The following is a 14404-nucleotide window of genomic DNA, read 5'->3' as shown; positions in this document are numbered from 1 at the left end:
CTTTATAAAGCCATTTAACTTTGTCCTTCCTGAGTTGAATTGGCAGTGGCATTCCAAGGTCGCAGTTTGATTGACATCCATTGGCACACGTCTTTTGTCCTGTCCTTTTGAGACAAAAGAGAAAAGAACATTGATTTATTTTAGACGTACTGCAAGAAATTTACACTACAAAAAAAATGGATGTACTATACGCTGTATACTGAAGCTACCTGTAAAACAACAGTTACTCACTTATAACATTCATCAGACAGTGACACAACTAAAGTGTAGCCAAAGGTACCAGATCCCATATTAACAAATAGGGCTTGAGTGTCTTGCCCCGGGACACTTTAACAAGGATATATACGGACTGATTCTTTGTGTGAATCAAACCTGTGACTTGGCAAGAAACAACCCTGCACCACCAGCTGTCATGGCTTCAAGGCAGATTGAGTCTGAAGATAGCACTCTTATTTCTGCTTGTTCCCAATGTAATTAACATTATTGACCCCTTCAGTGGAGCTCATTCACATTCATCTTTCACTGATTTATTCTAACGAACCCTTTCCTTAAGCTGTCGGCTGTGCGTACATGCCGCCTTCTTCATGCCATAGAGATATGTTGCAAACAGATAACCACGAGTCCAGGACCAGTCAGAACATGTTAGGTGTCGGCTGTCAGAATTCGTCTCGTACGTCGAAGTTTCACTCCTTGCAGGTGATGGACATACAGTGCAGCACTGTCGAGTCAACAGACAGTACCTGTAGAGAGACAGTAACATTCGGGACCAGGCCTGGAGAAAAAAAAACAAAAAAAAAACGAACAACACAAAAGGAGACAAATATCATTTACTCTGTTCTTGTTGTTGTTGACTTCCATCCTCAGGGTATATACAGTATTAGCAGTACCAAGGAAGAAGAAAGTGGCAGAAACGGACTCCAGATATGTAACACTAAGTGCACTAAAGCAGTAGATTTTTATTGGAAACTCACAATGGAAGCGTTTGAGCTATACTTCACTTAAATGAAATGCCAGAAAATCTGTTTAAACTAGTCTGAGATAGAACGATTTAAAAATGTACTTTTATAACAAAAATGGTGTTTTATTATTTGAAGCAGCAACATAAAAGGACTCTATTCCTCTCATTTTACTGGAGTCCTTCTGAAAGCATTTTCAAATTAGGACAAACCAGGATGTTTTATGGGCAATGCAAAGGCAAATATACCTACTGTTATCTTCCGCTGAAAGCTCTTCTCGCTAAGACTTCCCTGGACTGCAATGTGCTTGGTCTGCATTTTTCTTGATTTAGGCCCAGCTTATCTTAAGCTTATAGAGATGTCAGCAAAAACCCCTTTTAATAGCGCAAGGCTCTTAATTCATTACCAAATGTAAACTTTGCTGCAGAGGAGAGCAGGATGGGCTGGGGGTAAATTAGAGGGTGTATTCTACTCAACTAATTACTCTGTAAATTCAAGCCCCCCTTGGGAGGAAAAAAAAATTCAAAACACTTAGACATTTCTCTGCTTGCATTTATTAAAGCTATCTACCCAAAGGGTGTAATTTCCTTTATTTTAAAAGCCATTTAATACATGTTTTTTTTCTCTTTCTCTTTTCATGACTAAAAGGCACGTCCTTTATTCTGGCTTGTATCAAAGTTTCTGCGGTTGACAACAAACCAGAAAAGAAAAGACTTTGTAATAATAATCAGCTTGCAACACAATTGCCTCCGCTTCAAACCACCCTGTCATAATCCAACCACATCAGACAGAGGAAGATCTCAGTGTGGTTAGCATAGATGTGCAGCATTGTGTATATGCATCCAGCCAAACTCCGGCGATCAAAAGATGTGGCCTGCTGACAGGTTTATTGCTTAATGATGCTGCTCCAGTCACAAAGGGGAAAAATTCCGCTACCTGCCTGAGATAACTGTGATGATTAAACACTTTGATTCAGAGCTGTCTCCCTGTCAGGCTAAAGGCTGATGCTGGCAGGGACAAAAATCCTGGCTAACTGGTCATTTAACAGCAGACATCACAGAGCGGAGGATAAGCCAGACCAGAAGTGCTGTTCCTGTCTGCCGCTCCCATCCAACCTCTTATCTTGCATGAAGAGACGGAATTCAAGGTCAGCCAGCGACAACCTCAGCGGTCCAAGCTGTCACACTGAGCGCCACAGACACTTGTACAATCACCTAGCAGCGACACATTTTGTTTTCAGTGTCACAGTTTAGTAATTGAGGGCTTTTGGGTGGCCCTAAAGGTCCCATGAAATGGACACTCTGAACCTGCCAAAAATGGTGATTTGTAAATGGAATACTGTGCTGAAAATCTATGTTTTCAGCCTCAAACTCTCACCTCTTGAAGGCTAGACAAAAGGTCTCTGAAAGGCGTATATCTCGCCCCTTTGCAGGGGATGGCAGCTGTAATCAGCTCCTTACCATCGTTTCAATGGATCCCAATGGAAACCCAGAGAGATGAGAAAAACAGATGTCTAAATGTCAATGCAAATACTCCAAGCCTCCTGCTGCATAATCCACCTCCCCATGGTTTATCCGTATGTTCAGCATGTTCTGAACACTCTAAGCTTGTTGGCTAAATACAATACTCGTGTTTTCAACTGGAAGTAGCACATTTAGCAGTTCACTGGTGTGGCAACAGTTGCCTACAGGGAGCGAGACTCATAAATATTTTTTCATTTAAGTTGTTCCTTGATGACCTCATGTCATATACACCATATTGACATTTGTGCAATAGATAATGTTTTAATAATAATGTTCAGAGTCTGAGGCCATGGCTCTTGAGTGGAAAATGGTGAATTGCCTCCTTCGGTGGCATGGTGAGCCCCTCTCCCAAACAAAGGAGTTTGAGGATTTATTTTGTACCATGTTCACGAATGATTGGAAAGTGGATCATAGGAAGGGAGGGTTTTAACTTGGTTCAAACGCAGTTTGATGTGACATCGTACAGCAGGCATTCTGTCCAGGCTGTTGTGGTGAAAGGGAGCTGAGCCAAAAAGAAGCTTTTAATTTACCAGTCGATCTACTTTGTGACCCTCACCTATAGTCATGAGCCCTGGGTAGTGACCAAAATAATGAGATCCCGGATAAAAGCAGCCGAAATGAGTTTCCTCCATAGGGTGGCTGGGTTCAGCCTTCGAGATAGGGGGTCAGAGAAGAGCAGCTGCCCCTTCGCATTGAAAAGCGCCAGCTGAGGTGGTGCGGTCATCTGACAGGATGCTCCCTGGACCCCTCCCTTTGGAGATTTTCTGGGCATCACCAACTGGGAGGAGACCCCTGGCAGACCCAGAACTTGCTGGAGGGATTATATACCTCATCTGGCCTCCTGGGTCCCCCTGGAGAAGCTGGAAATCGTTGTTGTGGAAAGGGACACCTTGAATACCCTGCTCAGCCTGCTGCCACCGTGACCCAACCCCGGGAAAGCAGACGAAAATGAATAGATGGATGGATGGATAATGTTCACATTGCGTGTTTATAACTTGACTCTCATGCTGGGAGGTGAAGGAGATGGTGGTGAAGTTACAGCCAGGCAAGAAGGCTGCCAAGTCAGTGATCGCAGTTTGTGACTGTATTTCAGCCTTCATGAGCTTGAAACCACTCCCAGAGAGCAAAACCATTTACGCTCATCCAGCCCACATACCACATGGAATAATGCCACTTGGGCGGTCATTTCCTGTCTGCTGCAGCTGAGTCACAAGAAGGCCATAGAATTGGCAGATGTCAGCCACGAGCAAATCAAATAAAGTAGAGCTGGCCCATCTGAAACAAGAAAGGAGCAGACCGCCCAAGTGGCATTTCTCCACGCAGTATGTGGGCCGGATGAGGGTGTCAATTTCTGAAGTTGATCTTGGCGACAAAAAAGTTTTTTCTCAGTGTTAGAACATCCTCAGCCACGTTTTAGTGGTCCAAAACAGGTATTTTAAGTCAACACGTGATCTTTTCTTAACCCTAACCAGCTGTCTGACAAGTTAAAAATTGAAAACTGAACCTAAAGAAACGTAAAGCTGCAACATAAAGAAGTGTAAAGTTTGAGCATCACCGTTGTTTGCAGAAACGTTCATTGCAAACATTTCTTCTGGCAGTTGGGTTGGGACAACTATTCCCATGAGCCTCAGCTGCACTTGTGTTTAGCACTAATTAGCAAATGTTAGCTAGCTGAGGTGCAAAACTAACATGCTGAACATTGTGAACATCAAAATGTTTGTATTGTCATTATGAGGATGACAGAATGCTTACTCTCAGACAACAGGATGTACTATGTGTACAGAGAGAAAAACTGAATTAGTTAAAGTTGAGCTCAAGATGCACAAGATGACTCTCACTGCTGTTTGATCGATGCCACTTGTAGAGAGAAGAGGGTGAATATGAAAGCATGACTGCATGTTATCACCTCACTTTGCTCATCTGTAGGTTAGGATCTCAGCAGGGACCCAACTGCAGTGTATTTTTGGTCTGCTTGTTGTGGGCGGGATGAGGAGCGTGTGTTCAGCTTTATTTTGCCCTTAAATTTTTATTGCATACTGGGAAGGTAGAACGACAGACTCTGCTTGGACACTGTTAATATGTGGATGGAAGGATGGAATTAAAACCAGGCCAAATAAAACACAGATTCCTGGGGTAATTAGAATTTTAAAATAGTTGGTTTCGCTATTAGTGTGCAGGCATCAGTGCTTATTTCTAACAGCCTCTCAATTAAATGCGATGTGTGTATGATTACATTCCTTCAGTTTAAGGAATCTTGGTCATATTAAATCCTTGAACCCGTTCCTCACTACTTTATGAGGGTGGTCTGCTACTGTGGATTAAAGTAACAAAATAGATAATGATGCATTCCTTGTTATGTCCAGAGACTGCATACATTATGCATTTTGCTTTGGGTGTATCATCTCACAATTTCCTGTGGATGTAAAGGAAAATGTTGAACAGCCCTCACTTGTTAACTATTTCCCAAACATGCAGTATATGCAAAGACACCAACATCAGGTATGTGTAGATATGCCAAATACAGTCACTTAATGAATGACTGTGAGGCTGTGGCTCTTTCCACATACACAAAAAAAGCTTGACAACATAATTCCACTTTAGTTAAATAATAAACTGATATAATCACTCATTTTAATTTCGATTTCGACTACCATTTAATGAGTTGAAAATGTGTGTTGATTGCGGTAAAAACCTCTCAATCAATCTGTGAAGAACTTTCAAGGAGGGTAAAAACAAAAGTGTGGTCACGCCACTAACCTCTTGTGTTTACTGGGAGCGCATACAAATTTGCTTATTTATAAATGCACTCCGCCAAGCACAGTCATTCGAAATGTGACTCTGCTCTTGTACCTCAGCTTGTAGATATAGCTTGTACATACGATCAGTTCGTTAGCGTCTTAATTAAATGACATAAACAATGTAAAGTATAACTAATTAAATGAAACATTGAGTCATTATCAGGTCTGTCACAGCAGAAATACCTAACACACCCCATAAAGAAAAGTACCAAACAACACAAATGCTTATAAAATTGTGTGTTTATATAAATATAAACTTTGATTGAATATATAAATATCTATCTAACCAGCCAAGTAATGAGTGGATTAGCATGAGTGTTTGCACTGATGATCCACATGAAACAACATCAAGTGAGAGCTCAGTAATCCAATATGCCATGGAACTAAGAGTAACCTGTGTATGATTAGCATGCACAGCCATTAGTATAGATTGGGCGGCTCCTCCTTGAATAACAAAGACCTCAATGCTTCGCCATGACAGCCCACAGAATCCATTTAATTGCCTCCCTTGAAGCAATATTTCCCAATGCATGCGGTGACTGATAACAAAGAAAGACTATACATGGCTGACAAAATACAGTTTACATCCCATTAGGTGGCACAGGAGACGTGAAATGAATGTGTGAATCATTGTTATTTGAGAAGCAAGGAGGCCATGCATCGCTAAAAAGTTTGAAGTTGCTCTTGTACACTTAATTGTCTCCACGGGTGTACATTATAGTTTCTTCTGCACATGGCTGTAATAGCCTAATGCGTCTTGCATAGATGGGAATCTGACTTTTGAAGGAGAGGAGGCACTTTGTAACAGTTTACATTTGTTTGGAAGAAGTTGTTTAATGCTGCTGGACTGTTGTCAAGTCGGATTTGCTGCAACAGGCTAATGGATGTGACCATACGCACATTCTTGACTGCCTCGTTGCAGATTGTAACAGTAGCTAGCATTAGTTTAGAAATGAAGTCTGCTAACAAACTAAATGTGCAATATGTAAGAATGGTGTCAGGATGAATTCATACTAAAAAAAAAAAAAAATTGTGGGGCATTATAGCATAAACGCTTACTACGTCACTTACTAACTTAGCTCAGTTAACCATGCAGTGAGTGGTCAAATAGACATCATAATGTTTAAACTGCTATTTCTTTACATTCTGTTGATCATCTTAGCTTAGTTAAGTCAACTGTAATACTTACATATTGCATCTTTAAATGTCAGTATGAAGACATTTAAGACATTTCCATTTTGCAGAAAGGGACAGTCCCTAGACTAGGGCAAGTTATCAAATGTCAGTACTTTTTTGGTAGGAGTCAAATGTGTTTTGTAGTATCAAAGTATCAAACGCTGACAGCTCTCATCAAACATTCTGTTAAGACATGACTGCAAATTTGCAATAACTTAACTGGAGGAACATGTCCTCTAAACAAACCATTACTGAAGCACAGATTTGTATTGAAAAATCTATGACCAAAACTACAGTTCAGTCAGACAACTCAAGTTTGAAATGTTTGTTATACAGCAGCGAAAAATGGTTAGAGTTTGCCATCTAGGCTCGGATCCCCACAGATATGTTTACATAGACATACTGGGGAGTGATGAGCAAGACATCTTGAACCCTCCAAGTCGGCGCATGCTGACATAAATGCCGCCCTCCCAATATTCCCAGGAGAGTCTGATTTTTCTTCGCCCTCTTCTTGTTTCCTGCCGAAGTCACAATTCCCCCCCCCAATTATATCCCGCAATTTCTCACACTTTTTCCCCTTATCACAACCTGTTTCTGTCATGGTACAGCATGTTGTCAGCTGTACTGTCACACCTCGGCCTCCTCTGAGTGAAGAACGGAAGGAGAAATGGAAAGGAGAAAGAATATTTGGACAATTTTCAGCGACCCTGGACAGAAGATTTTTTATATATTTTTTTAAAAGGCCTTAAATCTACCACCTTGATTTTCTGTCACAGGGGGTCGCACCGTGTCAATCCCAATTGAGAGGCTGACAAACACAGGGCAGTGACATGCACCGACTCTCTAATGATCAGGGGGCAATGGTGAATTATGGGGTGAATTATTCTGCATTGTTTTCTGAGAATTATTAATTATATTATATTCACTTTATGTAAAGTGAACTCTTGTGTTTGTGGGATTCCAACATGAGTGCTGTATTGTGATAGCTATGTGTTTGCAGAGTATGAATGGATGTATTCATTTTTTGTATAAAGTATACTGTGCCATGGAAATAACCACAAAGGAACTAGGTAAGGAGTCATTCTGAAGGAGGTCGATGAAGCGTTTGAGTGTTTTCACTTTAGGTTGACATAAGACATACAACAGTGTTTGAAGTGTATGTGTATCATTAGATGGATGTGGAGATGTTTGGAAAGTTTTGAGAGAGATCATATGTAATCTTGTGATGGGGAGAGACTGCCTCGCTTCAGTCGTCATCTATGCACTGCTGATGCGTGGCTCTTGCTTGCGAGCAATAAAGAACTTCTAGAAAGGAAAGATCGTGTCAAAATCAGTATTCTGACCAACTCTCATCTACACTAGACAAGCGAATGATTTTCAGTTGCCACAACATGACTCACAGTTCCCTCACATAACCTCAATTGTACCTTGATTGATGGTAGTTAACGTGTTGATTGGGCAGCTTCTTAACAATACTGCATTTAAATGGCTGAGCTGAATAAAGCAACAAAGATTGTTACCGGTCGAACCAATAATATGTCTCATGATTGCTCAGGCAGGGCGGCTGCATTGTATTTTTCATTGTATAACACGGAACAACACCTGCTTCATGAGATGTTGGCATGCAATAATTAACCCGCTGTTTTGCAAGTCTGAACAGAAAATTATGGTTGAGAATGTATTGACTGTATGTATATCTTTGGATAAGGGAGAGTGAGCGTTGTCACTGTATGTGTGTTTACATTGACATTTTAGAGCATTTAGCAGACGTCCAAAGCATTCATATACTGATGGCGGTGGCTGCCACGCAAGAAGCCGACCAGCACATCAGGAGCAGTGTTGGGGCTCAGTATCTTGCTCAAGGCCACTTCGACATGCAGACCAGGGGAATTTAACTTCCGATAGCAAGACGCTGGCTTTACCCTTGAGCCACAGCCGCCCTGGAATGGCTGGAATAGAAAAGGTTCCTGTGGTTCCTGTTTATTTCTGATTCTAGCTGCTTGCAAACATCACATCCTCATACCTAAATATATGAGTAGGTCAATACCAGTCCCTCCCTAAATGACGGATATCAACTTTCCTGAAACAACAACAAAAATGTCAATGCATCAGCTGTTCTGATGTTGTTTTATTCATGCTATTCATACTGATAGAATGATGGAGTCCACTAGACATTACTCCAGTTTCACAGCAGAACAGTGTTGCAGCATTCTCCTAAATAACTGAAGTAGCTGGGGGAAAAGAAGAAAACACAAAATGGTTTCATATAGATATCCAAGTATTTACACCCTGGATGCGCAGCTGATCTTGTGCACCCACTTCCGATGTGGTGCACGCTAATGCTCTTAGCTTGGCAGCTAAAGTCAATGTTTGCTTTTACAAAGCATGGGAATTACATCTTTTCAGATCAATAAGGGATCTTGAGGGAACTTGAATTACTTGATTATTATTATTATGGGCTGTATGGAGCTATTTTATTCTTTAAAAATGTGTTTGATTTAAAACAAGTCCTAATTTACTTGTTTGTTGTTTAGGGGAATGCTTCACCACTACTATGACTCTCCAGAAAAGATTTGCAGACTACGAAACTTCAGCCATCTTTCAACTTGAGGGTAAGCAGATAGTGACTGACTTTTCATTTTTGTATGGACATAGTATTGATGCTGTCAGCATGTTAGCAATATCACTGTGAGCAGGTTGCAATGTTAGCATTAGCATTTAGCTCCGCAGTCACTGCCTTGAATTTCTCTTTTTTTTCAAATGGAAAATATGAACACTATCGAAAGTATCGAAAAGTATAATTTTAGCATTGCTAGCAAGCTGTGTGTCTATATTAGGCTATCCATAGTAGGAAACCTTATTGCCCAAAGAAAGAATAGTGCAACCTGTTGAATACCCACCTAATTCTTTCTAGAACATGTTCTTTTCTGCTACCAAAATCCCAATGGAAAGTATTTTTTCAGTTTTTTTTATAAAGAAAAGGTATGAAAGGACTGTGTTAAACAAAGAAAGGATTTGATAAGATGGTAATTTGGGAGCGATGGCTTAAAAGCAATTTGACACAAGGACATCATGAAAGCGCAGGGCTGCAGTGGAGACAGAGAGAGAACAGGTGGAAGTGCAGCAGAGTGAAAATGGAGGTTATTTGAGGTTGTGACAGCACGTGTTCATAATCAGTGCATGCCCTGTTGCCTCCAGCTTCCTTAATTCCTCTCCTTGGAACTATTGCGTTGGCATTAAACCAAACAGGGATTTCAGTCCTCATTGCTTTCTCTCTATATTGTAGAATGTGTGTTGTTTTATTATTTTAGAGTCATATGTGAGCACATCCCGTTTTGGTCCCCTGCAGTTTTTATAGTCCAAAAATCATGTTACGCTATATTTAAGAAAGACGTGTCAAGCACTAGGACCAAGCGGGAAACGGCAGCTCAAGCTGAAGCCTGTTTCCCTGCGTTTAGACCCGCCCACAAGCTCCTCAATTGGCTCTGCGTTTCTTGTGTGATTGGCCGTTCCCGCTGTCACTCCATCTTGCTTGCACACCGGTCTGCTAGTTGCCCAGGATTCCTTAATTGAGCTCCTCCTTCTTCCTCCCTCCAGCAGGCAGCCTGGCCCTGTTGCTGTTCTCCTCGGACAGACGCTGAAGCTCAGCTTTATTTTTTCGCCAATCTCTCACTCTGTTGGCGTCGAGAGAGAAACGTCTAGCGGCTGCTTCTCCCGAACTTTCCTCTGCATATTTTACGAAGATATTTTAAATTTCAAGTCATACTTTTTATTATTTTGCTCCACCGGAGCCATGGCGATCATCAATGTGATACTGACTGACAGAAAGCAAGCACAATACATGAAAAAGGCGAAGATGAAAAACGTGCAGCGTCTTCTTCCTTGATTAAAAAAAATAAATAAAGTAGACTCGGCATTTATTTGGAACCGAAAATATACAAAAAATATGAAAATATACACCTGCACCCGGCGTTTAAAGGGGACCCTGTGGTTAATTGAAACCCGGCTGTTATTTGGTAATTTACGGTACTCAAAGAAATGCATGACACCCATCCTGCAACACCTTCGCTGGCTCCCAATAAAGCAGCATATCCACTTCAAGATCCTCCACATCAATTACAAAGCTCTCAATAATCTTGTAAAGTGTCTTTGAGTTTTATTGAAAGTGCTGATGAATAAAATGTAATATTGTTATTATTATTATTATTATTATTATTATTATTATTATTATAACTGTAGAGCCGCAACAATGCAAATATTTTAAAAAAGCTTATATTTAATGCCAAAGAGACACACTTATTTTCATGTATTATTTTTATGTTGAAAGGCTGCAACTGTTTAAAAAAAACACCAACAATTAAAGATTTAGGGAAAAATACAATAAAACCTCGGATTACAAATGTGATTTTATACATCCAAACTCATGAGAACTGTGAAACTAATTTTTTTCCTCTATAGAATGAGGTCTGTTTACCATATATTCCAAAAATAAGTATAAAATTGGTGGTACTGAGTTGGAGTGAAGTTGACTAACAAGGTGAAACACAGAATTGGGTGATAATGTTTTACTACATGCTTCACAACCAGTCAAACCAAAAAAGGGAACAGTAAACTTAATAGTAGCAATAGAAAACTAGAAGAATTACTAGAAATCACAGTGAACTGAAAGAGTTGGAGTTTTATTAAAAATACTTGTGTCCCCCCCACCTCTGAAATCAAAATTTTGTCCTTGGACCAAAACAACCAAGACACCGTGCTGGATGTTGACTTTTAATCAGCTAGTAAGTTGCTTGTGAAGAGTAATTAGATCATGTTCTGGAGTTTTAATGTGTGGCTTTTTATTTGCTGCAGTAGTATCGCTGATAACACATTGCATGGTGATTCATACTGCATGCAGAGCATGTAAACCTGCTGTAGAAAAGGGAAGAAGGGGAAAGGGGGCTCGAAAAGGAAGAACAGTATGTTATCTCGTTGATCGGAGAGATGCCTTGTCTGGAGTAAATTACCAGCTGCTACAAGGGGAAGTAGCCTGTGCAGATGGGGGCATGTGATGTGAAATCACTCCAGCGGTTTGTTGCCTGCAGGGAGCCATGTGGGGACAGGAGCAGGGCAGTGAGCGATGAGTGGCAAACAAACAGTTCACTGAGTGACACGCAGCGTACGCAGCATGGACAACCCGGGTAGCAGGTTAAAACAGCGAGAGCAGTGAACTCTCCAGGGTGGCAGCAGAATGAGCGAGAGAGGGAGTCCGTGTATGTGTCAGACGTGTGTGTGTGTGCATGTTTGTGTGTGTACTCCAGAGAGGAGGAAAAAGAGAGGAAAAGGCAGACAGAGCAGAGACAAACTGTCATTGATTTATGTCCAAATTCCATGTTGTATTTTTTGGAATTAGGAGGCTTTTTTCTTTAGACTTCTGGCAAATTTGTTGTGAATAATTGTAATTACACACAAAAAAAATCTTTAAAAATGTAACATTTATGTATCAAATTTAAACCATTGTGTCCTGTATTGTGAATCTAGTGTTCAAAACAGAATTGAACTATTAATTAGCATGACTGGCACAGCGTCTAATTTTTTTAAAGAAAATAAAAGTTTGAAGCGAGGCTATAATTAGCTGCTGTAGCGCTTTTCGGAGCCTGTCTTCCTCAGACAAACGACCACATACTGTAGGACGAACAATCAAACAGGTCATTATGACACATATTCACGTTGGTTGTTAGGAGGAGGTGACCTCTAGCGGCTGTAGTTATTATCACAGCTGCAAAGGAGGAAGTGAGGAGAAGTAGCAGGAGAAGCAACAACTCCATAAAGGGAGGTGTCAGGGATGAACAAGACTAGAATACAGGAGGCTGCAGTTCATGCCCAGTGTGAAACCAATGGCGAGTTATGGTTACAATAACGTAGTGATGAAACATCTAAACACATAGCGTAACATTACTTAGGTAACATAGGTACGTTTGTAACAGAAGAAATGTAGTGATTCAAACCAAGACCATGATGGTTATTTCTAAGGCTATCCAAGTAGTTTTCTTGCCTACCCTTAAAGGTGTCAGTCAGCTACTATGGCATTGTCACAATGAAACCATGCTCATATGACAAACACACTGATGTTTAGCATCATTCACATTTACCATATTCAACATCTCAGTTAAGTGTGCTAGCATGCGGATTGCTGCTTATTAGCATTAAGCACAAACTACAGAACAAATAAGAATGTTGACCTGATGGTGAAACTATGCTTTCTGAAAAGTCCGATTTAAATGAAATGGAGCTGTTAGTGAGGATTTTTGTGATATTTTTGCAAAGAAGTTGCAAACTAAGAGAAATTATCTTCTTATTTGGTCTCCTGTTCAGCCGGAGCTTCTGTTTCAAGGGTTCCCTGTGGTGAGTAGACAAATGCTGACATTAAATGTAAATTGTGTGAGCACCTTTTAACAGAAATAGCTGCCAATGTGTGCTTTTTTATGGTTCGTTTGACATTCTGCTCTAAAACACTAAAGAGTGGCGAGCAGAGTGAAGAGCTCAGAAATGGACAAATGGAGTGACTGGAATTGACTCCTGGATCAAACCAGTTGCTAGTCAAGCATTTCTATGGCTCATAACATTTGAGGTAGTTCCATTTAAAGTAAGACCGATAAGCAATTTTAATCACATGTGGCTATTTGTAGCTCATAAACTTGGAGAAGACCAGCAACAATCAATTCTAAAAAGTTATTCTTCAGCAGTGTTTGTATTTTGTCTTGCACTCAGCAGCCTTATTTTTGTTTGCTGCTATTTATAGTGGTGATTCAATGTTTGCCTTTGCCGTATTGATTAATGTGTACCTTGTGCATCAGCAGCTACATTAAATACCTATTTTTCATATTCTTCTGGACCGCATTTATCATCCTCACTCATCGTATGCATTATATCATTTGAGAACATCTTTATTTTCAGAAGTGTTTGCTTTGCTAATAATGAGTAGAGCACAGATTGTATTAGTTTCTGTCACAGATTTAATTTGAATTTCCAGTGACCTTTTCTCTGGTTTGTACCTATAAATTGTAAACTGTCCTGCATTGATTTGTTGAGTCTGTGTGGGAGTCAAAAGTCTCATTCGAAGTAAAATGAAACGCTGAAAGAATGCAGCAATCGACTCGATAAATTATCCTGATGATAGCCTGGAATAAACTGTTGAAAAAGCCATTCTCTGCTTAACACGGTTTTATAATTCTATGCATGCAGAATTTTGTACTCAATTCTCAGTGGACGCTCAAAACTTAGTCATCAGTACACTGTGTAGTTTGCACTGACATCTCTAAAGCTAGCTCAGGCCAACATCTCCGGTCCACTCATGTGACACTATGTCCATCTAACGTTCACCCCCTTGTACCTGTGCAGACTGCCAGACTGTCATTGACATGTCCACTTTGATTAACATGATTATTGACTGGCCTGTTCTTACTCTCAAAGTTACAAAACTGAATGTACTTATTTTAACCCAAAGTATGACCTTTTCCTAAAACCTTACCGAGTAGTTTATGTGTCTAAACCAAACCAAACGACGACGGTAAAAAAAGTCCAAGAGTCAGAACATGTGAAGGGTTATCAGCAAACTTTATTTTGAAAGTCTTGCTAAATTGACTACTGAGTCCTTCACGTCCAGGTTGGGCGTTAGGATGATGTGTCAGCTCATGTAACTCCTGAGCACAGTTTCAATGCAGTTTATTCTCAAGTAAGTTAGATATTGTAATACTGGAACACAAATGGCCTAACCACATTTTTCCCCCCATTTTTTTTTCTTCTTTCTGTTATGCAAACCAAAAACATAACCAGGAGGCACCTCAAGGCTCAGCCTCCTTTGCGGCAGGGAGTCTGAAAACTTTTTCAGAATCTTTGTACCAAAGTTGAACTTTTGGGTTCAAGATTTATGATCCCCTTCACTTACGTATTAAGCCATGCAAAAAGTGTC

General features: G+C 40.4%; 1 protein-coding gene across 3 annotated transcripts in view; it reads left to right on the top strand.

Moving 5' to 3' along the window:
- adra1ab (adrenoceptor alpha 1Ab) overlaps positions 1-14404 on the top strand; it is a 195454-nt gene that overhangs the window by 48654 nt on the left and 132396 nt on the right. For all 3 annotated transcript variants that reach the window (XR_003986198.1, XR_003986199.1, XM_030435687.1), the window contains exon 3: positions 8988-9065. The gene's annotated coding sequence lies outside the window, so the exon portion shown is untranslated. The remainder of the gene's footprint in view (positions 1-8987; positions 9066-14404) is intronic.

The sequence above is a fragment of the Sparus aurata genome, chromosome 12, assembly GCF_900880675.1.
Source record: "Sparus aurata chromosome 12, fSpaAur1.1, whole genome shotgun sequence".
In the NCBI taxonomy this organism is placed as follows: Eukaryota; Metazoa; Chordata; class Actinopteri; order Spariformes; family Sparidae; genus Sparus; species Sparus aurata.
Note: the sequence above shows the minus strand (reverse complement) of the source record. Positions and strands in the feature narration are given on the sequence as shown.